The following is a 23457-nucleotide window of genomic DNA, read 5'->3' as shown; positions in this document are numbered from 1 at the left end:
CCAGAATCTGCAGAGGTTCCTGTGGCCTTCTCCTGCGCCTTCTGCACCCAGCAGAAACAAGCCCTCTGCAAAAGACTGGCGCAGACTGCAGCCCTAACACTCAGAGCTGAGACCTCAAGCCACCTCTTCAACAGATCTCCAGATGTCCTGGACATTCTTCAAGGCCGCTGAACCTGCCTCTGGGTTCCCCAGCGGTCCAGCGCCCTCATTCACTTGCATGTGCTGTGGATCACCCCCCAGCGAATCAGCGTCATCGGAGGAAATATCAACACCGAAAGCAAACTAGACCCAACAGCCGCAAAATGCCCCCTCTTCCTCGGAGGTGCCTCAACCCAAGGCTTAACTCTGCCCTGGGTCAGCTGAGAGACTGGTTGCTTAGCTGCCAGCTCCTGCCTGGCAAGATTGTTTTGCTGATGCATGAGACCTAACTGCAGAAAATCCGCTGCGGGTTCCCTACTCCATAGGCGCAGAGTCCTTTCCTGCGCTCACTGGCAGATCTCCACCCCCATCTGATCCCTGAAGCACAGGAGAAAGCGGGCGGGGGGGGGGGGGGGGGGGGGGGGAGGGGAGTCCCTGCCCGGACTCCTGCCACGTGGAGTCAAAATAGCCGCCATCTTTGCCCCCCCACCCTACGGGGCCTCCTGCACAGGGCCTACAGCCTGAGTGCAGCGTCTGCCCCTGGAAGTCTGTGTTGAGGCTCCCTCACCTCCAGAAACACAGCCAGGGAAAAGATGGGCCACACTGAGGCAACATCTCCCCCCCAGGACAGACAGGATTTCCCACACAACAGGAGATGGCATGGCACACGTGGCGCTGCTAAAAATAAACTGAGAAGGAGAAAAAATAAAGCCGCCGCAGATACACCGCTGTCCCGGCTCTGGGTGCTGAACAGACAGCAGGAGCCGCATGAGTTTCTCCTCACCCCGCTGCCGAACACATAGCCTCAGGAAGTGGAAAAACACACTCACTGACGGCCTTAAAGGCACCCAAGCTTCTCCAACCCCTCAGAGGAAAAGAAAATACTCTCCTGCTTCTGAGGCTCCAAGATGCTGCAACAGGCCGGCTTGTGTGGGAGGCCCTCAGGGGGAGCGAGGGAACCAGGACCCCTGGCTTTCTCTCCTCCTGGAATCAAGGGTCGAGCCTGGCCGGGGATATCCAATCCCCTGCTCAACCAGAGGGCTAACCCACAATGGTACCTGACACCTCTTGGATCACCAATCTTCTTTCCCTAAACATCTCTAAACGGTACATTTTTTTCTTAACAGACTGCAGGTTTGCACCTCTATCATCTGCTGGAGACAAAGAAATACTGAGGGGGTTAATAAACATGTGGATAAAGGTGAACCGGTAGATGTACTGTATTTGGATTTTCACAAGGAGTTTGACAAAGTCCTTCATGAGAAGCTTCTAAGAAAACTAAAAAGTCATGGGATAGGTGGTGATGTCCTTTTGTGGATTACAAACTGGTTAAAAGACAGGAAAGAGTAGGATTAAATGGTCATTTTTCTCAGTGGAAAAGGGTAAACAGTGGAGTGCCTCAGGGATCTGTACTTGGACCGGTGCTTTTCAATACTATACTAAATTTTATCATGTTCTACAGTGCATACCACTGGGAGAGGATATTACTTGTGTGTACTACTGAAATACTGAATCAAAAAAAATCCTTCCAAATTACTTGACACCAATGTAAACCATATTAAAAAAAAAAAGAAAAAAGGACTAATTTTTTTTTTTTTTACATTTTGTAAGAGGTGGCAAGACATCATATCCACAGGCATCATTTGTTGCTGCAAATTTTACTGCAAGCGTTTTTTTCACCTGTAATATTGTTTAATCGGTCTGTCCACCATCCTTCCCAATTTTTTTTTTTTGAGGCTTCTCTCATTTTTTTTTTGAGGTTTCTCTCATTGTGAATAGAAGTGAAAGTCAAACATCTTAAATATCCATGAAATACTGAGCATAACACAGGGGATTTCTTTAGGAAAAGCTCTAAAATCTGCAGTCAGTGGGTTAACAGAGGACTAACACTATTACAATATCTGAAAATGAGAACTCTGCAGCCTATCAAAACAGAACTTTGGAAAACCATCATCGAAAAATATTAGCATTTCCACTACACAATGTGGAGACTTAAGATGTGAGTTCATAAAGATGGCAACTTTCAAAGCCATTTCCATGGGTAAAGCAGCGTTTTACCTGCAGAAACAGGGTCTTTTTAAAGTACCCAGCCTATATGCGGATAAAACGAGTACAGGCTTGTTTGTAACTCTACCAGCAGGGCTTTACATTTTCAAAAGGATGCACGGAATTTTACCCAGAAAATTGGTACAAAAGTCCATGATTAAAATGTACCCATGGTTCTTGCTCTTCTACAGTCAGATTGTAAATGGCCCTGAAAATTACTGAAACTGTTCCAATTTTTTTATTTAGTAAATCAATTGTTTCTCTTCAGCTGCCCTGCTCCAAACGCTTTTTTGTGTCAGGTTGCCTCAGTATCCAGACAGCACCATGCCATCATTATCCTAACCGCTATGTCACTTTCCAACACATCCCCCAGGCTTGGGAGAAATGCACAATTCCCTGTCTGACAACTGAAGCTTTCCTAGAGCCTGGGGTCTGTCCCCCCCTCCTTTTCACCACAGTGCAGCCATTAATAGCGCAATCCAAAAAAAAGGGAACAATCTCAGCTTGTGCATTTCACAGTGCACTTTTTCTTCCTCTGACACGCCAGGAGCAACAGGACCTCCCTCACAACACATCTTGCTGACTAGGACACTCTCTCTGGGGGCTTTTCACATTAACCAGGAGGGGGGGGGGGGGGGGGGGTGGAGTGGGGTGGCAGGGGCCGGGCTGACAGAATTATACTGAACGAGGAGATTTTCCATTGGCAAAATACACCCGACTTCTAGTTTTTTCAGTATTTTACTTATATTAACTTTCTATTTCTCTTTTACATTTGAAAATATAAACAGAATAATAAAAAAAAAAAAGTTACAGGGGTCTCTGTTTATGGTTCCATTACAGAAGGGTTCTTTAGTGGCAGACTGGTAGCCTGCACTAGTGTGCAGTACACCCCGGTACAAAATCTGCCATAACCATACAGTCTACAGTATGCTAGTGAGTACTGTATGTAACTCTGGGCCCAAACTTATGATAGAACTGAATTGAATAGTCAAGACTTTCTTCATCTAATGCCCACTTTCTCTCTCAAACTAACAATTCTGCATTATAAAGGAGCCAGCCCTGGCTTTACTGTATTGCATGCATAGACATGCAAACTACAACTCCATGCGTACTGCGGGGTAAACCAAAGAGTGAATCAGCCAGTTTCTCATGATGGGGAATCACTGGCAACCCTAACTCTTAAGGAAAATGTCTTTCCATCATTGCAGTCTCTCCATTTTTGGCACTGCATAGCCAGGCTCCCAATGGAAATGAGATTTTATGAACAGCTGTAGGATTCATACCATCGTTTCTGTGCCCGAACAAGTCAGACTAAAGGCTGAAGTAGTTCCAAGGGCAGCTTAACCCAGCAGGGGTGCTATGGTGGCCGAACACCATCTCAAGTCTACGGTAAAGGATGGTGCCACTACCACTGGCTAACCCATCACATGCAACAAGCCACACACAGCAGCAGTTGATTTTGTGCCGAGGCAAAAGATCACGCCCACAAGATTTTTTTTTTTTTTTTTTTGAGAATTTCTAACTCACTTCCATAATCAGCTACAGACAAGACAGTCTTCCCTCTGAAACAGGAGGAGGGCTTACCTTTACCCACAGGAAACACCCGATCACTTACTGCTAAATTATTTGCTCCACAAAGATATATTGGGGCTGTCTCCCCCTTCCAGTGCTGTCCCCTTGCTTAACCCACTCTCTGCACTTACCCCACCCATGCACATGCAAGTATCAAAAGAACTTGTTCTACCATTTCTCCACGGACGGATCATTATTTATTGATTTAAATCACCAATGCCAATCACTTAGAAACCTCACACAAACAAAGCAGATACTTTCACAATTGAAGGAAAGAAGCTATACTCGCCCAGAGGCATATCTAGTACCGTTTGCCTGGAAATCATAGGCCAGCACAAAAGCTCAATGTCTAAGAGCATTTCAACCATCTTTGTTCTCACAATTGGGGGAGGAGGGGGGGGGGGGGGGGGGATATCCACGCAAGTTATACCTCTGGGCCTAATAAAAGATCTCTATTGTGTTTTTGTCATGAAAAATAAAAAAAAAATAAAAAACAAACTTTCTTCTTGCTTATAGGATTACTGAGAAGAAAGCAGCCCAGAGAAGGAAGCACTTCATCACAGTGGACTTACACTGCAGATAAATGCCTGTTTGTTTTCACTAAAACCCTAGCTCACAGCCACGATAGCATTGTATATTCCACAATATATTGCAGAATGCAAACTGAAGACTATATTTGGACTGAAGGGACACAAGGTGATACTTTTTTCTGTCCTCTGCGTGCTGCCATGGGGGAGGCTTGAGTGTTCCTGGTTTATGTCTTTAGGTGGGAAGCTGCAGCTGCTCTTATGGTCACATGGAGAGCCTGCACGGCTTGGCCTGTATGTGGAAAGAAACTGAAAATCACTGGAGGCCACACATGGCGTTTGGAGCATTCCTGGCTTAAGCTGCTGATTTCAGCTGTCTGCTCTATGGCTAGCCATCCCATACGCACAGTGCTGGGAAGGATTTGATGAAAAAAAAAAAAAAAAAAGGATAGGCAAGAGCAAAAGCATGTGATTTTCCAAGCGAGGATAGTCAAAAATTTCTCCTGCAATCAAGTTTCTGCCTATAGCTCAGATCTTACTAAAAAGAGCTGCAGTCTTTGCACGTCCCCCAAACCCTCCCTGTGTGCCATCACACTTGACAGTTTGTTTGGGTTTGGCTCGGCGGTTCCCAGCTTTTCCAAGAACAGAGTTCCAGAGAAACCACGGTGCTAGGGATAATTTCCAGGGTATGCCCCCTCAATCGTCTCCTTTATCGCTTTTCCTAGAAAACGAAGTGAGGCGGGATCCTGAACAGCCCTCCGATTCAAGGACAACCCACACCAACCCATGTGGCTTCTAATTGCCCGTTTCCGGCATACATAATAATTGGATGCGATTGCTCTAGGCTACAGCAGTGTTGCCAAGGGAGCTACCACTCCCTGCCAAACCTGACTGCTTGGTAAAAGGTCTCTCAAGGACAAGAAATTAAGAGGGGTGGGAACCCCCAACCCACTCCACAATCTGCTTTTGTACCACGGTGTGAATCAATAAGCTTTTCCACTGCATACTCTTCCAACAGTGTGTTGGACACAGCGTGATGCAAGATTCACAATATTTCTGCTCTTAATAAAAACTAACAGCACAAAGGAGAAAGAAAGAAAATGAAAGGGAATTTTTTTTTTTTTTTTGTTTAAATCAAGGAATTGGTGGCCAACACCCACGATGCTGTCACTATTCATAAGCCTGTAATAAAGTGCAGCTTGATCCAAAATCTGTGGATGGATATGCAATGCATTATTTAGGAAGGACATGGAAGTCTTAGCACTACCTAATATGCCTACATATGCATAGCTTAACATAATTAACCCCGTTATTAAAAGGTGTGCTATGCTATTTTAAAAGCTCAATGCGCACCAAAACTAGGAGATACTCGAATGTCAGGCCGGCGCGTGCCGAGTGGATTTTAAAAGTCTCCTGAGTATGCGCATATCTCCTGCTGTGCACAAATGAAAAGCTCCAAAAGAGGGGTGGGGTGAGGTGTGGGTGTAGTCCTGGCATGGGCATTCCTGGATTTCACATTTGAAATCCGAGCATAAATCCTTACGCACACAAGCGCGCACCAGGGTCCCCTGCTGTGTAGCTTTACTTCTGTTATGGATCGCAAGTCATAAAACAAAAACAAAAAACCCTAAACAAATCAGTGGGGTTTTAAGGGTCAGGGCTATTAAACTAGGAGAGTTTGGAAGTCCTATCCCTTAACTGAGAACAAATTGGGAAAATGGGCAATGACGTCGGCACACCTATCTTTTAAAATTCCCCCCACTTATGCAGTAGAAGTGGGATTTGCGTGCACGTAATGAGGCCGTGCACATATATGCGCGTATGTTATAAAACGGCCTGGGCATGGGCTGACAAATGCGCACGTGTTCCCACGCACCTGTTTAAAAGTTACTGTCCCTGGGTACAAAAGTTCAAGGAAACAGTGTAAGGACGACGTGGGGTAAGGATGATCATCAGCGGAGAGGAATCTGGAGATGTTGGACTCAAATGACCTCAGCTGTCAAACATTGTGATAAGGCAAGTCAGTGGAATGCTACAAGTATAAGCAGCAGAAAAGAAGGTGGTATTATTGCTTTACATCTGTGGAACTGAATCAGTTTTGGAGACATCACCCAAGGGATAAAAACAGGGTAGGGACCACTCAAGGGAGTGCTACCGAAGAAAGCAGAAGTACAGAACTGATTATGTATTCAGAGTTGGAGAAAAAGGAATAGGACATTCAAATACCTCAAAAAGCACAAATCATGGCGGAAAGGAAATTCTAGAACAAGGGATCATATACAAGGATCACAGGGACAATTTTTTTTTTTCCAAAGATGGTGGCAAATGTATAGAACCAACTCCTGGTGGAAGTGGCAGGGATAGAAGCAGCATTAAGTCAAAAATAAAAACACACATGGGACAAACAGAAGATATTTTGCACTGCAGAAGCAAAGGTAAAGCCAGAAATCGAGCACAGTCTGTAGTATTCCAGTAGGTAGAAACATAAGACTCGAGAGGCTGGCAAGTTCTAGCTTTGCTCTCAAGCAAGAGAAGTAGACAAGTAAAAAGCCTTCACTTAAAGGTCTCTCCCTCAGGGTCAGATTCACGCATTTCATAACCCAATATGCGAGATGTCCGACGCCGTAACCATCTTATAAGTTAATCTCATTATTTCCCCGCTGGCTGTATGTTATAATGCATTCAAGCTTTTCAAGTCTGCTGTAAATCCAAGTTTGTTGATTATTTATGTTTATTTATATTTTGTATATTTATACTTATATTTATAATAATTTAATGTTATTTTAAGTCGTTCGCTGCTTTATCTATAAGTTCCTATGAAGTTAGCCCTGTTATCTGTACCCTCTTGTTTGATGTAATTTCCAACTTTGGTTCTATGTAAACCGACGTGATATGTACTAGTACAGGAACATCGGTATATAAAAGCCTTAAATAAATAAAATAAATAAGTAGCAGTGCCAACACCAGACAACCAGGACTATTTAAAAACAAAATTTAAAAAAAAAAAAAAAAGGTGTAAACTCTTGATTTTCTGACTTTAGGTGTAGACACAACCCTATTTTTCAGGAACAAAATACAGCATTCTAAGTTTCAAAGTTAGAAACCTTCTTAGGCTGTGTTTAACCACCAATTTGTAGGTTTTTAAAGCAATGTCTGCCTTTAAATTACAGGACTGGGATGGAAAAAAAGAAAGAAATGAATCAGTCATTTATATCTGGAGAGAGCTAGCTCCCTGCTGGCACCAGAGAATGTCACTGTTAGAAACCGCAGGAGAAAACTTCAAGACTGGTTCCCAGCCAGAGACCCCAAGGAAATTGGGGCACCTTATAAAATTCAAGGCTTAATTGCTAGACAAATAATCACAGGCTACTGACAGGAGAAGGCAGAGAGAGAGAGAGAGAGAGAGAGAGAGAGAAGGAAAAATGAGGCAGAAATGCAGTACCAGGGACAAGTCAGAAAGATAAATGCTGGGGGAAGCGACATCCTAAGGAAAGATGTCAGCTTAAATCCTGGGCTGCAACCTCAGAGAACCTATCAGGTGCAGAGTGCAAATAGCCCAAGTTCCGCGATGGCGCAGAAAATAAAGCAGCCCAATTTGAAGTTTTCTTTTTACAAATCAGGAGGTGCAGGGGGTGGCAGACCTGGAAGCAGAAGATGAACACACAAGCATGGTGTCAGAGGTAGACCACGATCCTGCAGGTGTAGTACAGGAAGCAGACGACTGTTTGCCTTCCTGAGCCGAATTTAAGTGGTTCACTGAAGTACAGGAAGACACGGCAGGGATAAAAACAGAATTCGGAGCCATGGTAGCAGAGCTGCGTGGTGATGTGGCCGAACTGAGCAGAAGGGTGGAGGAAATGGAGACTAGGGCGGAAGAGAAGGCGTGGACTTGTCTGTATGCCGGGAGGGGAGGTGGCTGGAGTATCTAGGGTGGCACTGGTATTGGAAGAGAAACTAGAAGATCTTGAGAATAGGTCTCGGCGCTCTAGTTTACGTTTTAGGGAAAGCAAGAAACATCAGAGGATACAGATTGCTTTCAGATTGTCAATAGCATCTGTTCTGCAATTTTGGAAACAGATGAAGCTGTTGAGGAAGTGCCTCATCAAGCGTGACAGGACACATAGAGCTTTAGGAAAGCAACATGGAAATCTGCTGTGGGACAGTTCCCTGCTTCCACAATTTTGCAGTAAAGGAGAAGGTGGCCCAGCAAGCTCATAAAATGGGGCCTATTGTCTGGAAAGAGCAAACAGTGGAGGTTTTTCAAGACATCTCACCCATCACCATGAGGAAGCGACAGGAATTTAAATATTTATAGTATTTAAAGTACATATAAAGTATTATCTATGCTAAAGCAAGAAGAACTTATACTGTTGGCTTTTCCCTTTGGACTATATTTCTCCATCCAAGGTATAACTGCTAAGGTGAAGACTATGGTGGAAGCAGCTATGTTTCTTCACAATGCTGGCATGTCAGTCCCTTTGGTAGAAGCGCGTGACAATAATCCACCTGATTTTAAGAGGAAGAATGAACAGCCGAAGTGGCAGAGGGTCCCAGGAGCAGGTAGACGACTGCAAAGACAGTTGGGAAATCCCTCGTCACCTGGAATGGCGAGTGGATGATGGAGAAAATGAACGAAGGGAGTTTTAGGCTCATTATGAGTATTAAGGGCTCCAGGTGAGTAGGAGGTGGGAAAGGTAAAGGTAATATGGAAATAGACATGATAAATAAGAGGGAGTCTTGCACATAACTATTTGCATCCTAACTGGGGGTTAAGTCTGCTATTTCAGGAGGGGGGGGGGGTCGTCATTCCTCAGGATGGAGGTTACACACCAGTGGGAACTACGGTGTGTGAGGTGAGGAAGGGGGAGAGGGGAGGGAGGGGGAGTAATGAGTAGAGTATATCTATGTTTGGGTTCCTGCTGGGAGATCTGGATAGGAGGGGGTAAGTGGGAAATGTTTTCTTGCCATTAATTGAATAATTGGTTGCCTAAAACTTATGTCCTTGAATGCTAAAGGGTCGAGTTAACCAACAAAAAGGAAGTTATTATTGAAAATACTCTGAAAATTTAAAGGCTAACATAAATATGTCTCTTGACAGAAAAGTAAGAGCTAGATATAAGAAGCCGTTGGTATCAGGAGCCTTTCCTATCCAATATTAAGTCCCAGCTTCGAAGGGCACCAGGTATGAAGGAGTGGGAATTTTATTTGCAAAACTGGTGGTGGATGTCAAAGTGATAATAAAGGGAATTTATAACCTTAAAGTATTAATATAGGGGGAGCTATTTAATTAGTAAATGTCTAAGTGCCTAATGTCTCTCAGGGGGGATTTCCTGTTACAGCTGTCTAATACGCTGATGGGATGGGTGGAGAGTCATTTAGTAATAGGAGGAGATTTTAATTTAATTCCCACTATTTGGATAATTCTGGTGGGGGAAGCTGGGCTTCAAAGAAGCAGAGATCTGGTCTGAAGGAAATGATCAGTCAATGGAGTCTCAATGTGTGGCGTTTGAGGAATCAGACAATGAAGAACTACTCCTTCTATCCTAAATTCCACACATCATACTCGAGAACAGATTATTTTTTATTACATAAATATAAGAATATAAGATATGCCATACTAGGTCAGACCAAGGGTCCATCAAGCCCAGCATCCTGTTTCCAACAGTGGCCAATCCAAGTCACAAGTACCTGGTAAGTACCCAAACATTAAATAAATCTCAAGCTACTAATGCTTATTAATTAATAGTTTATGGATTTTCCTCTAGGAACTTATCCAAACCTTTTTTAAACCCAGTTACACTAACTGCTGTAATCACATCCTCTGGCAAAGAATTCCAGAGCTTGCGCTGAGCGATAAAGCATTTACTTCAATTTGTTTTAAATGAGCTACTTTGTAACATCATGGAGTGCCCCCTAGTCCTATTATCTGAGAGAGTAAATAACTGATTTATATTAACCTGTTCAAGTCCTTTCACGATTTTGTAGACCTCTATCATATCCCATCTCAGTCTCTTCTCCAAACTGAACAGCACTACCTTCCTTAGCCTTTCCTCATAGGGTAGCTGTTCAATGCCGCTTATCATTTTGGTTGCCCTTCTCTCAGCATAATCTCCTACAATCAACACAGCCCCCCAATATCACCAACCTAATGTCTTGCCCTTCAATCACACTTATCACAGCCCACACACAGCTGCATTCAGGTTTTACCATCCTGCTACACCGGATCCCGCCAATCCTCCAGAAATAGAACAAATAGTAGTGGTGATAAAAGACAGCCCTGCCTTGTCCTTCTGCCTATGCCAAAGCTAACCCCAAAACCACCATTTACCTTAACTCTGGCTTTCGGCTGGTCATATAGCTTCACTATCCACTGCAGGAAAAATGGGCCAAAATGCATTTTCTCTGTCTTGAATAAAAATGTCCAGTGTACTAAGTCAAATGCTTTTTCAGCAGACACACGGGCCGATTCAGTAACCGGCGCGCAAACAGGCCACTCTCCTGTACGCGCGATTCTGTATTTAAATGAGGCCTGGTGGTATAAACGGGCAAAAGGAAGCGTTAGGGACACTAGGGCGACCCTAGCGCCTCCTTTTGGATCGGAGCAGCAGGTTTGACAGCCGACGCTCAATTTTGCCGGCGTCTGTTCAAGCCCGCTGACAGCCACGGGTGTCCCGTTTTCGACCCAACAGCTGCCGGCCAACTTCAAATTTTTTTTTTTTAATTTTAATTTTTTTTTACTTTTGGAAAGTTTCGGGACCTCCGACTTAATATCGCCATGATATTAAGTCGGAGGGTGCAGAGAAAAGCAGTTTTTACTGTTTTTCTGTGCACTTTCCCGGTGCCCGAAGAAATTAGCGCCTACATTTGGGTAGGCACTAATTTCTGAAAGTAAAATGTGCGGCTTGGCTGCACATTTTACTTTCTGTATCGCGCGGGAATACCTAATAAGGCAATTAACATGCATTTGCATGTTGCGGGCGCTATTAGGTTCGGCGGATTGGACACGCGTTTTCGGCCCCTTACTGAATAAGGGGTAAGGGAAAACGCACTGTACTGTATCGGCCTGACAGAAAGCAAAACCGAAGGGATTCGTTCTTTACGAACCCACCATAAAAGGTCAACAATTTTGCAGACATTAATCGGCAGCCATGCGTTTGGGTATAAATCCCATGAATCAAAGTGGACCAAAGATGGCAAGAATGCATTCAGTCATTCAGCAAGAACTCTGGCTAAGATCTTCAAGTCCAACGTAATCAAAGATATTTGTCTATAGGACCCACAAAGAGAAGGATCCCTGCCAAATTTTGCAATAACTGAAATGCCAGCAATATTAGAGTGCAAAGGAAAAGATCCTCCCTCTCTAATATAAACAAACATATCTGTTAAAGGGGCAACTAAAATATGAAAATACTTTCTATAATAGCCACTGGAAAAACCATCTAAACCCGGGGACTTACCAGACTTTAACATTTTGATAACATGTAGAACTTCAGGGGTACTGATGGACCTATCCAAGAATAATTATTGTTCTACTGTGAGGGGAGAGACACTGATAAGATAGTCATCAATTTGAAAATCATCTATGGTAGTATCGGGACTATAAAGAGAAGCAATCTGTTATAGCAAAAGACGCTGTAGCCATCTCTCCTTGTGAAGTTTTAGTTACATAACCTTGAGCAGTGAGAGTTTTCAGGCGCCTGGCCAAGTATTGACCAGCCTTGCTTGTCCCCCTCATAGTAGGTTTGTTTAATTAATGCAAGCCAGTGGGGACAACATTTCATCATTAAGATACTGTAATGCAGTCTGAGCCAAAGTCACTTGAAGACAGACTTGGACTTCATATATAAACAGGAAAGATGAGAGATTTTATCAATTAATGCAGTCCAGGCCTGCTCCCTGTCTTTCTTATGAAAGATCGTACTGCCTTAGAGCAGTCCCATACCATAACCAAGAAGTCAGAAGTAGAAGAGTTGGCTTGAAAGTATTTATTTAAAATCTTTTCTATATCGTCGATAAGTTAAATACCATCACAACGGTTTACAGGAAGGCACAAATTAATGTTGGTAAATGTATAGAAACATACATTCTAAACAAGTGCCATAAAAATTTGGTTACATAATTTTATGATAAATACTATTTATTTTATTTAACACTTTTTTATTCCGACCTTCATAGTAATAACCATATCGGATCGGTTTACATAAAACAAGGGTATAACTGAAGCAATAAATAAAAGTAATTAACAAGAGAGGTGAATAAGGCAAAGTTACATTTAAACAGGGAGTAAAAACTTGGGAAGCTTAAAAGCTGGAAGAAAGGTAAAGGCAGAAAGAATTAAAAACATAATACAAAAAGGAATTTGGGTTAGAGCAAAAAGATGCTTTAACCAGAGAGTGCCAGGGTCCTTCATTCGAATGGATAGAGGACCTCAATCTTCTACGTCCAGGTGAGGGAAAAGACGACTAATGATTGTCTGGAGGATCATCGAAGGCTTGGTGGAATAGCCACGTCTTGAGTTTTTACCTGAACGTTATGAGACAGGGTTCTAAACGGAGGCTTGAAGGGATGTTATTCCAAATAGACGGTCCTGCTATTGAAAAGGCTCGGTCTTTGGTCGAGGAAAGGCGTGAGGCTTTAGTTGGAGGGTAATTCAAAGTACCTTTGTGATTATCTCTAATTGGTCTGTTGGAGGAGTGTAGTTTGAAGGGGATTTCAAGGTCAAGTTGGAGTTGATGATGGATAGATTTGTGAATTAGGGTGATTGATTTGTAAAGGGTCAGCTGGCATGCGTAATTATGTAACCCCTTTTTGCAAGCCCCGGGACATACGTGTGCCGCCGAACCTATGCAAGATAGGCTCGGCGCGCGCAGGGGCAGCTTTTCGGTGGTTACGCGCGTAACCCTTTGAAAATCTGCCCCAAAATGCGCACATATTGAGTTAAGTGCTGTGTGTGGATGTTCTACTGGCTTCTCCCATCTATTCTCCATTCTCTTTGTGATAAGCTTGTTTAAAAAGCCAGGTTTTTAAACTTTTTTTTTTTTTTTTAAGTTTTGAGTTCTCTTTGTAATCTGATCTCTATTTATTTTTATTTTATTTATTTAAAAGCATTTATATATCGTCTTTCACAATGAATATTTACCAAAACAGTTCACAAGACATCAAATACTTAGAGTATAATAATTAAATTAATAAACTATAAAAATAAAAATAGCAAATAGCATTAAAAATAAAAATTAACAGTAGCAGTTAGAGAAAAATACAATTCATGATTTATCACTATTCTCATACGTCTCCGTACATCTCCCTATAATAAAAAAAAAATTTAAACATGAGAGGAAAAAAAGAAAAAACATCTAAAATAAAATAGAGTTCAGATGAAATGCCATTAAAAAGTTATAAGACAATGCAGATTGTTTTAATTTTATTGATAGTTTGTTTTGTTGTTCGTCTGCAAAGGCCTCTTTAAAACAGATGCGTTTTAAGTGATTTTTTAAACTCTTTATGGTTCAAGATTTGTCTCAACACATTTGGAAGGTAGTTCCAAAGGATGAGACCAGCTATAGAAAGGCTCTCTCTCTTGTATTATTTAATCTTGCAAGTCGAACTGTAAAGACTTCAAGCAGGTTTTTGCTAGAGGATCTCAGGTTCTTAGAAGGCTTATATAAAGCCTGAGGGCTGTGCATAGCCAGATGGCATCCTGGGCATTTATAAGTGAATGTATTAGAGATAATAATTTAAATTTTACTCTGTACTTGATTGGAAGCCAATGTAATTTATATAATATAGGTGTAATATGGTCTCTCATTGGGGAACCTGTTAGTAACCGGGCTGTAGCATTCTGAATCATCTGTAAAGGTTTTATTGTACAGTCAGATAGGCCCAGATAAAGGCCATTACAATAATCCAGTCCCGAAAAGATGAGAGCTTGAAGTACTGTTTGAAAATCAGATTTAAATAAGAATGGCTTAAGTCTCTTTAAAGTGTGTAATTTGAAAAATGAGTTTTTTACTAAATTCGAAATGTGATGTGTTAAAGATAGATTGGTATCCAGTTGAATGCCTAAATTACGAAATACTCTTGATTGCTATCAATTCATTGTCTATTGTGATTGATGGAGGCAGGCAGTTTACTGGATTTTCGATCAAACTTATTAATAAGATCTCAGTTTTTTTGGTATTCAATTTAAGTCTGCTGTGCGTCACCCATTATTCAATTGTCTTGATATAGATTTTACTCAGTGAAATAGTATCTGCCCAAGAAGATTTATACGGGACAAAGATCTGTATGTCAACCGCATAGATTTTAAATTGAATATCAAGGGCAGAAAGTATGTGACATAACGGTAACAAATAAATGTTAAATAGTACTGGTGACAACAAGGATCCTTGTGTGACACCGGTGAATTGAACATAAATTTGAGAGGAGCTATCTTTAAACTTAATTTGGTAACAACGATTTGTAAGGTAACTTTTGAACCAGTCTAAAACTGTATTTTGAAAACCAATAGCTTGAAGTCTGGATATTAAAATTCTATGATCAAGCGTATCAAACGCTGTTGAAATATCCAATAATATTAACAGAAAATCTGTATTAGAGTCAAAGCCCCTAATATAAGTATTGAATGACGAAAGGAGGAGAGTTTCCGTTAAATAACCTTTCCTGAATCCATGCTGGTTTGGATGTAATACCGTATATATCATGTTCTAGAAGGTATTTAACTGATATAGTATGAAGGATTCTATTGTTTTGGAAAGAGAAGTTAACGTGGCAATTGGTCTAAGATTAGAAAAATCCAGAAAAGATATTGATTTTTTCTTTTGAATTGGACTGATAGAGGATTTTTTTTTTTTTTTAATTGTGTAGGACAAATCCCAGTTTCTAGTGATTGATTTATTATTAAACAGTTAGCATTAGAACAGTTTTTCCTCAAACTTTTAAAAAGAATACCAGAACAAGGGTTCAACGGAGAATTAGATATTTTCTGTTTATTAATTATTTTAACAATTTACTCCAAAATTTTGTTAAACGAAGACCAATGATAAACTAGAGTTGATCATTGTAATTAGGATAAGGTAATCTTTAAATTGAGTTATTTTGGATTGAAAGAATAATGCTATTTGTTCACACGTTGAGTTATCAATATCAGGTAATTCATGATAAGAGGAGGTAGTCAAAGATTTAACAATGTTAAATAGGACAGATGGGTTTTTATTGACTAGATTAATTTTGGTAGCATAGAATTTCATTTTTTCTACATTTAACTCCCACCTGTATACTCAGAGTTATGTAGTAATTATTTTGAAATGGAATTTTTTTATTTTCTCCATACGCGCTCTTTTTTTCTTAAAACTGTTTTCAAACAGTGGCATGGTGTTCCATAGTATAGGTCCTGCTAATGATAATGCCAGTTCTCTAACTTGGGTTAGTCTTGCTGTTCTGACAGAAGGGATGGTTAGGAGTGCTTTCAGCCCGATACTGTAAAACCGCAGGAGAGCGGACGAACGCCCGCTCTCCCGGCGCACGCACCGGCCCTTCGCCAGTGCGAGCTATCCAGTATGCGCCAGCATGCAAATTAGGCGACGCGGTGCAAACGAGGGAAAGGAGGCGCTAGGGACACTAGCGCGTCCCTAGCGCCTCCTTTTGGCCTGGAGCAGCGGCTGTCAGCGGGTTTGACAGCCGACGCTCAATTTTGCCGGCGTCAGTTCTCGAGCCCGCTGACAGCCACGGGCTCGGAAACCGGACGGCGGCAAAATTGAGCGTCCGGTTTTCGGCCCGACAGCCGCGGGCCGAATTCAATTTTTTTTTTTTTTTTTTACTTTTGGGGACCTCCGACTTAATATCGCTATGATATTAAGTCGGAGGGTGCACAGAAAAGCCGGAAGAAATTAGCGCTGACCTTTGGGTCGGCGCTAATTTCTTAGAGTAAAATGTGCGGCTTGGCTGCACATTTTACTTACTGGATTCCGCGCGCATACCTAATAGGGCCATCAACATGCATTTGCATGTTGAGGGCGTTATTAGGTGCCGCGGGTGGGCCGCGTGTTTTCCTCCCCTTACTGAATAAGGGGTAAGGGAAAACACGCGTCCAGAGCAGGCTGACAGTGCGCTCCGACGGAGCACACTTTAGCTAATAAACAGGTCGATACAGTAATCTCAGGTTTCTATGTGGGACACGTACACATAGTGCTGTGTTCAGCCATTCTGCTTTTTCCTAATGTATTAATTTATGTATACTGCATAGCATTTTGTACTGTATTCTGTGCTCAATGGGTAACCAGTGTAATTCTGCTGGGGTTTCGGTAATGTGGTCTCTTTTTCTTTTACCAGTCAGAATTCTTGCTGCAGTGTTTTGTAGTATTTAAAGTAGTCTTAGCGTTGTGTATGGTAATACTAATAGCAGGGCGTTGCAGTAATCAGTGCTTGCAAATATTAAAGCTTGTAGCACTATTTGAAAGTTTGTAGGTGTTAGTAATGGTTTTAATCTCCTGAGAACCATGAGTGTCGCATAGCCTTCCTTTACTTTTCGATATGTGTTGTAATTGTTAAGCTAAGGACTTCGAAAAGAATCATCCTTCAATAGGCTTTCATTTAAAGGCCAGAAGTTCAGATCCTGAGCAGCAATCCGAAAATGTACATCAAGCCATGGAGAGGCATGATCTGACCAGGTAATGTTCCCAATTACTACCCCCACCCCTCGATTTTGCTAGGCTTTATCAATAAGAAAATAATCAAGATGAGAATATGGCCCATGAGGGGAGGAATAAAAAAAAAAGTGTACATTCAAGAGTTGGGGAAACATTGCCGCCAAATGTTAATTGATCCCCACTGAGACATGAGAGCGGATAAGCATTGCCTAGTCCCTAGCCCAGAAGTCGTAGTACTAGATGAGAACTGTCTAATTTAAGGTTTCTAGTAAAATTTAAATCCCCACCCACTAATAGAAAACCCTCTCAATAATCCAGCAATATTTATCTAAAAAGAGAGTGTAGAAAAAACACTGAGCAGAGTTGGGAGCATAAACACTAACTATTGTGAACACCTCAGCACCCACCCACAATTTTAGCAAACAATGGTGACCTCTAGGATCAGCAAGTTGAAAAAGTACCTCATGGACAAAATGGGCAGAAATTAAAATTTCCCACCCCAGCATACCGGGCCTCTTTAGAGCTGGCAGCCAACATTTTATGTGGGTAATCAGGGAGGGACAATAAGTGTTCATGTCTTTTCTGGAGATGCGTTTCCTGAAGCAAGGCTATAGCAGCCTTCTGATAAGTACCACTGCCGATAGGTGTTAAGACCCTTTACTTTCAATGAAATTATCTTGGTCACCATAGAAAAATATACAGAATCAGAGAAGCTAACACTTTAAAATTGTGCAGAGAGCATAAAGGCACAAAAAACACACAACCAATCCTGTAAAGTACTTGTAAAAACATAGGACATATGACATTTCCCCCTATAGAATCCAAAACCTGCAAAATGATTCGCCCCACCAATCTGGCGAATCCCTCCACTCCCAGGGACTGCAACATCGAGCCATGATAGATTGGGAGCCTCTCTCCCCCTGCACTATAAGTAAAGAAAACCAGAAAATGTCCTTCACAGAAAAGGAAAATTGGATTCTAACTAGAGAATGAAAGCGAAAAAAGAAACTGGCCACCAATAAATGACAAAAAAAATGAAAAAAAACAAATGAATCGTCAAAGAGATATTGCTCATAAGAGCAGATAGCGCAAAATACCAAGAGTCCATCAGCCCTGGTCAGAGCTGATCAAGAGTCCTCGGAATGCAGACGTAGTCACCTACGATGTAGATGGGGATGCAGGTCTGCTTTCAGCATGTTAGGTGCCATCTTGGGTAATGCAAAGTTGATGGGCAGGTTCGCTTTTTGAAAAGCTTCCACGGCTTCAGTCAACGATTTGATCCAGTAGGTAGAACCTTTAAATGTGAACTGCAGTCCAAAGGGAAAAGTCCAATGGTAGCGGATACCCTCGGCTCGCAGAGAAGTCGTCGCTTCTCAAAGCACATACCTCTTGCGCAATGTTGATGGAGCCAAGTCATTAAAGATAGCGAGAGAGCGTCCCTCCCAAAGCCACTAGTTCAGATTCCTTTCTGCCTCAAAAATTAGTGACTTTTGTACAAAACTGCGTAAGCAGAAAATAGGTTCCCTGGAGCGATTATCCGGACGAGGAGCCAAGGCCCTACGGGCCCACTTGATCTTAATAGGCAATAGAGCAGGATCATGTTCAGCAGCACCATCAGCATGAGCAAGAAAGATAAAAGGTACAGATTTTCTGTGCAACGGCTCCAGCATCAGTATATTTGGCGGTTTCCGGGACTCCCCTAATACTAAAATTGCATTGCCGTGACAGATTTTCTAAAATCTTCTAATCTATCAGCTAGACGGTTGTAATCAGCTTGTAAGTTTTTCTATTGCATCATCACGGTTATGAGAATTGCACTGTGACTCTCAACCCGGAGGTAGAGTGACTACTCTGACCCCCAAGGCAGCAAGTTCCTCATGGACCTCTGACATGGAGGCTAGCAAACCAGATTTATGTTGCTTCAAATCTGCTTTCAATTCAAGAACAGCCACGGAGCTTGTCTCGAGAGGGCAAGTCGATAGGGCCAGCATATGTTGAAGGGCCAAGCAGAGGGTCCCTCAGTCTTTTTTGCACATTTCAGCAGCCTGCACAGCCAACTCAACGTCCTCCCCAAGAATTGCATATGCATGTTTGCTGAACAAGAACTGCTTTAAATCAGCCATTTTCCTCTTGGTCGCTATCAGGGAGGTTTAGTAATTGCAATAGCGTAAGAAATATCTAGAAATCTCTCGAGAAGCACTAGTAAGTTAAGGATATAGAGAGCAGGGGAGAGGAGCGCTTCAATTAGGCAGCCATCTTGGTCAACATCATGAGAGCGCCCTCAGGGAGAAAGAAGTTTTGATGGTAATAGAGTTAAAAACGGGCAAAGCTCAAGGACTCAATGGATTCACAGCTAAGTTTTATAAGATCTTTAAACAGAATATATCCAGGATGCTGGTAGACATGTTTAATTACTTAAGGGAGAATGGTAACTTGCACAAGGTGCAAATGTAGTTGGTATTACAATCATAGCAAAAGAGGGCTGGGATTCAACACTTTGTAGCTCATATTGACCCATATCGTTAATCAATTTAGAACTACAAATCCTGACTAAGGTTTTGGCACTGAGATTAGGCAAAGTTGCCCCCTTACTTATTCATGGGGATCAATCTGGCTTTGCAGATAACATTATGTGGAGGGTACATCATTAGGGAGAACCAGCAGTTCTGGTAGCCATAGACATAGGAAAGGCATTCGATAAGGTGCATTGGACATTTCTTTTCCAGGTTCTGCAGAAAATGAGTTTAGGTTCTCACTTCTTACTGTGGGTCAAAGCACTCTATAACCAGCCGAAGGCCCGTATTAGGGTGATTGGAAGGTATTCAGAGGACTTTAAAGTTGAGAAGGGAACTAGACAGGGGTGCCTGCTGTCCCCTTTGTTTGCACTCACATTGGAACCTCTGGCGGAAAAAGTCAGGTGCCATCCCATGGTGAAAGGAGATGTAGGTGGTATTTCATACAAAAGGACTTTTTGCCGATGATTTGTTATTTACATTTACAGGGCCAGAAACTTCATTGCACTCTTTGTTGGGTGAACACTAAGGGCATAGGGTGCTGTATCAGGATTTAAGGTTAATAAAACAAATCTGAGGTTCTGAACTTAACACTGCCTAAAGCAAGGGTGAATAAATTACAAAATCAACTTCCGTTTAAATGGGCAAAAGAGAGCATAAAATATCTTTGAGTTCAGACTGAGCCTAGCCTGGATAAGTTATTCAATCTCAATTATAGATCACTGGCCTCTGATATATTTAGGACTTAGCATGAATTCTGCCTAACCAAGACAATAGCAGTCTTTCCCATCTTTCTATTAAAATGAATATTCTCCCCAGATTCTGTTATATCTTCCAGACTCTCCCAATTCACATTCCAAATGAGCTGTTAAAAGGGTGGGAGAGGAATCTTGATTTATCTGGAAGAGGAGGCCATCTTGAGTGGCTAGTGGGATTTGTGGGCAAAATAAGGAAATTGTTGGTGGGGGATAAATATTGGCACAGCACCTCTTTTCTTTTTCATAGGAATTTCAGACCGGGTAATTCTAAAATGTTGGCGACACGATAGATGGCTTTAGGACTGAAGAGAAAATAGGCCAATTTTGGGGCAGTCAGAAGGTATTCTCATTTGAGGAACTAAGTCAGACGTACAGGCTAGAGGAGAGGGAAAGATTTGGATATATACAGGTGGCGTCCTTTGCTCGCTCAGGAAGTGGTGGAGGCACTTAAAACAGAACAAGAATTTGTTTGAGGTGTATTGTGATAGAGCAGATGGGGGTATCCAAAACAATTTCAAAAATTTACATGCTGTTAGGTTTATTTTCCAGCTTCCCAATTAAGATTATGTTAGCATGGGAAAAAGATTTTTGGGACTCCTTTGGAGGATACAGCATGGGATATGTGTTTTAAGTTAACAAGGAGGAACTCAATCTCTTCAAATATTGTGGAGAATAGTTATAAAATTTTATATAGATGGTATTTGACAGTTAAGATAAATAAGATGTTTCCTTCAGTATCAGACTGCTGCTGGAGTAGATGTGGAGAGAGGGGTCATTTATGGTGGGAGTGCCCAAAGGTGGTTGGGTTTTGGGACATGATTCTAGATTTAGTTAGAGATTTCGGGTCAGTGTGGAAAAGAATCCTAAACTGTTGTTGACGACTATGGAAACTGGCAACTTGGAGGAGAAAGTGAGGCGTTTGATACTACATATCACAGCAGTGAGATGTGAATTAGCTGCATGGTGGAGGAAGGTTGAGGTTCTGTCCAAGACCAATGTGATACTGAGATTATCCAGAGTTATCAATATGGAAAACAACAGCATACATACTTGATAGAGGTCCAAAATTCAAAAAAACCGTGGGGACCATATTATGAATGGCAGAATTTTGGAGGCCAAAGATGGGGCTAATATAAAAACATAGAAATGATCTCAGAAAAGAACCAAATGGTCCATCCAGTCTGCCCAGTACACTTATGGTAGTATTTGCTGTGCCATATAGGTTACCCCATGCTTACCAATTTCCCAGACCTTAAAATTCAGGGCTCTTGTTGGTTGCTATACGAATCCAATCCCCCTTTCCCCCTGCCGTTGAAGCAGAGAGCAACGATGGAGTTGCATCAACAGCACTGTTCACACATGATTTGGAAGTCAGGGAGTTATGGATGGAGGGGGGTATCAATTGGGAGAGAGGGATGGTTGCAAGTGATACAGATATGAGGGCAGGCAGTAGTAGTATTTCGCTTTATACTTGCTAACCATAGATTTGAGCCGATACTTGAAATAGTGGGTGGGGAGGGAGGGGATTAAAGGAAAACTCAGGAGTCTGATTGTTCAACTGTTTATAAGAACATAAGAAATTACCATGCTGGGTCAGACCAAGGGTCCATCAAGCCCAGCATCCTCTTTCCAACCGAGGCCAAACCAGGCCACAAGAACCTGGCAATTACCCAAACACTAAGAAGATCCCATGCCACTGATGCAATTAATAGCAGTGGCAATTCTCTAAGTAAACTTGATTAATAGCTGTTAATGGATTTCTCTCCTCCAAGAACTTATCCAAACCTTTTTTGAACCCAGCTACAGTAACTGCACTAACCACATCCTCTGGCAACAAATTCCAGAGCTTTATTGTGCGTTGAGTGAAAAAGAATTTTCTCTGATTAGTCTTAAATGTGCTACTTGCTATCTTCATGAAATGCCCCCTAGTCCTTCTATTATTCGAAAGTGTAAATAACCAATTCACATCTCGTTCAAGACCTCTCATGATCTTAAAGACCTCTATCATATCCCCCCCCTCAGTTTATTTAAACAATGTTTATTGTCTCACTTTTACTGAATTCAAGTTATGGTTTTGGTAAAGTTGGGCATGATTGAATCTATAAATGAGCCAAAAGTCTCCGACTGAAGGCAAAATCTGAATTACAAAAATATTTAAAAAAAAAAGAAATGCTTACAAAAGCTTCATTATAGTTTCCTTCCTTAAAACCAATCTCTTGAAAAGTATGTGCAAGGTTGTGCACCAGCTCATGCAAGCCATGCAGGAATAAGCCTTAGACACACCATCACTTTTGGGTCAGCTTCCAGGACTAGCCTCAAATACACATAGAACAGGGGTGGCCAACCTATGGTCCTCAAAAGACATAAACAGACCAGGTTTTCAGGAGATCCATAATGAACATGCACGAGATAGATTTGCATACAATATGAACATAAGAACGACAGCATCTTATGTTCACCAGTGGTCAATCCAAGTCACAAATACCTGGAAAATACTCAAACATTAAAACAAATCACAAGCTACTATACCTTACTGATTAATAGTTTATGGACTTCTCCTCTAGGAACTCATCCAAAACCTTTTTAAACCCAGTTACACTAACTGCCATAACCACATCCTCTGGCAATAAATTCCAGCACTTAACTATGCGTTGAGTGAAAAATATTTCTCGATTTGTTTTAAATGAGCTATTTGCTAACTTCATGGAGTGCCCCCTAATCCTTCTATTATCTGAGAGAGTAAATAACCAATTTACATTAACCTGTTCAAGTCCTTTCATGATTTTGTAGACCTCTTTCATATCCCCCTCAGCCATCTCTTTTCCAAACTGAACCTCTTTAGCCTTTCCTCATAGGGAAGCTATTCCATGCCCCTTATTTTGGTCACCCTTCTCTGAACTTTCTTCAGTGCAACTATATCTCTTTTGAGATGCTGCAACCAGAATTGCAAGCAGTATTCAAGGTGTGGTCTCACCATTGAGTGATACAATGGAAACAGTGAATGCAAATCAATCTCATGCATATTCATTGTGGATATATTGAATACCTGGCCTATTTGTGGCTCTCAAGGACCAGAGTTAGCCATCCGAGAGAGAGAAATGGCTAAGAGAACAAAAATGTAATGGCGAGGACAGGGGAAAAAAAAAGAGTAGATCCTATAAGGGGATCTCAGAGTGCTGCTGGAGCTTATCAGGAATTTTACAGGAGACTTGGGGAAACTAGATGGGATTCCCCAGTGCTGAAAAGTGTCAAGACTCCA

General features: G+C 41.8%; 1 protein-coding gene across 1 annotated transcript in view; it reads right to left on the bottom strand.

Moving 5' to 3' along the window:
* The window catches only part of QARS (glutaminyl-tRNA synthetase), a 220450-nt gene that overhangs the window by 150309 nt on the left and 46684 nt on the right, over nucleotides 1-23457 (bottom strand). The gene's annotated exons all lie outside the window — the stretch shown is intronic.

Source organism: Rhinatrema bivittatum, chromosome 4 (assembly GCF_901001135.1).
Source record: "Rhinatrema bivittatum chromosome 4, aRhiBiv1.1, whole genome shotgun sequence".
Taxonomy (NCBI): domain Eukaryota; kingdom Metazoa; phylum Chordata; class Amphibia; order Gymnophiona; family Rhinatrematidae; genus Rhinatrema; species Rhinatrema bivittatum.
This window is presented reverse-complemented; position numbering and strand designations above follow the sequence as displayed.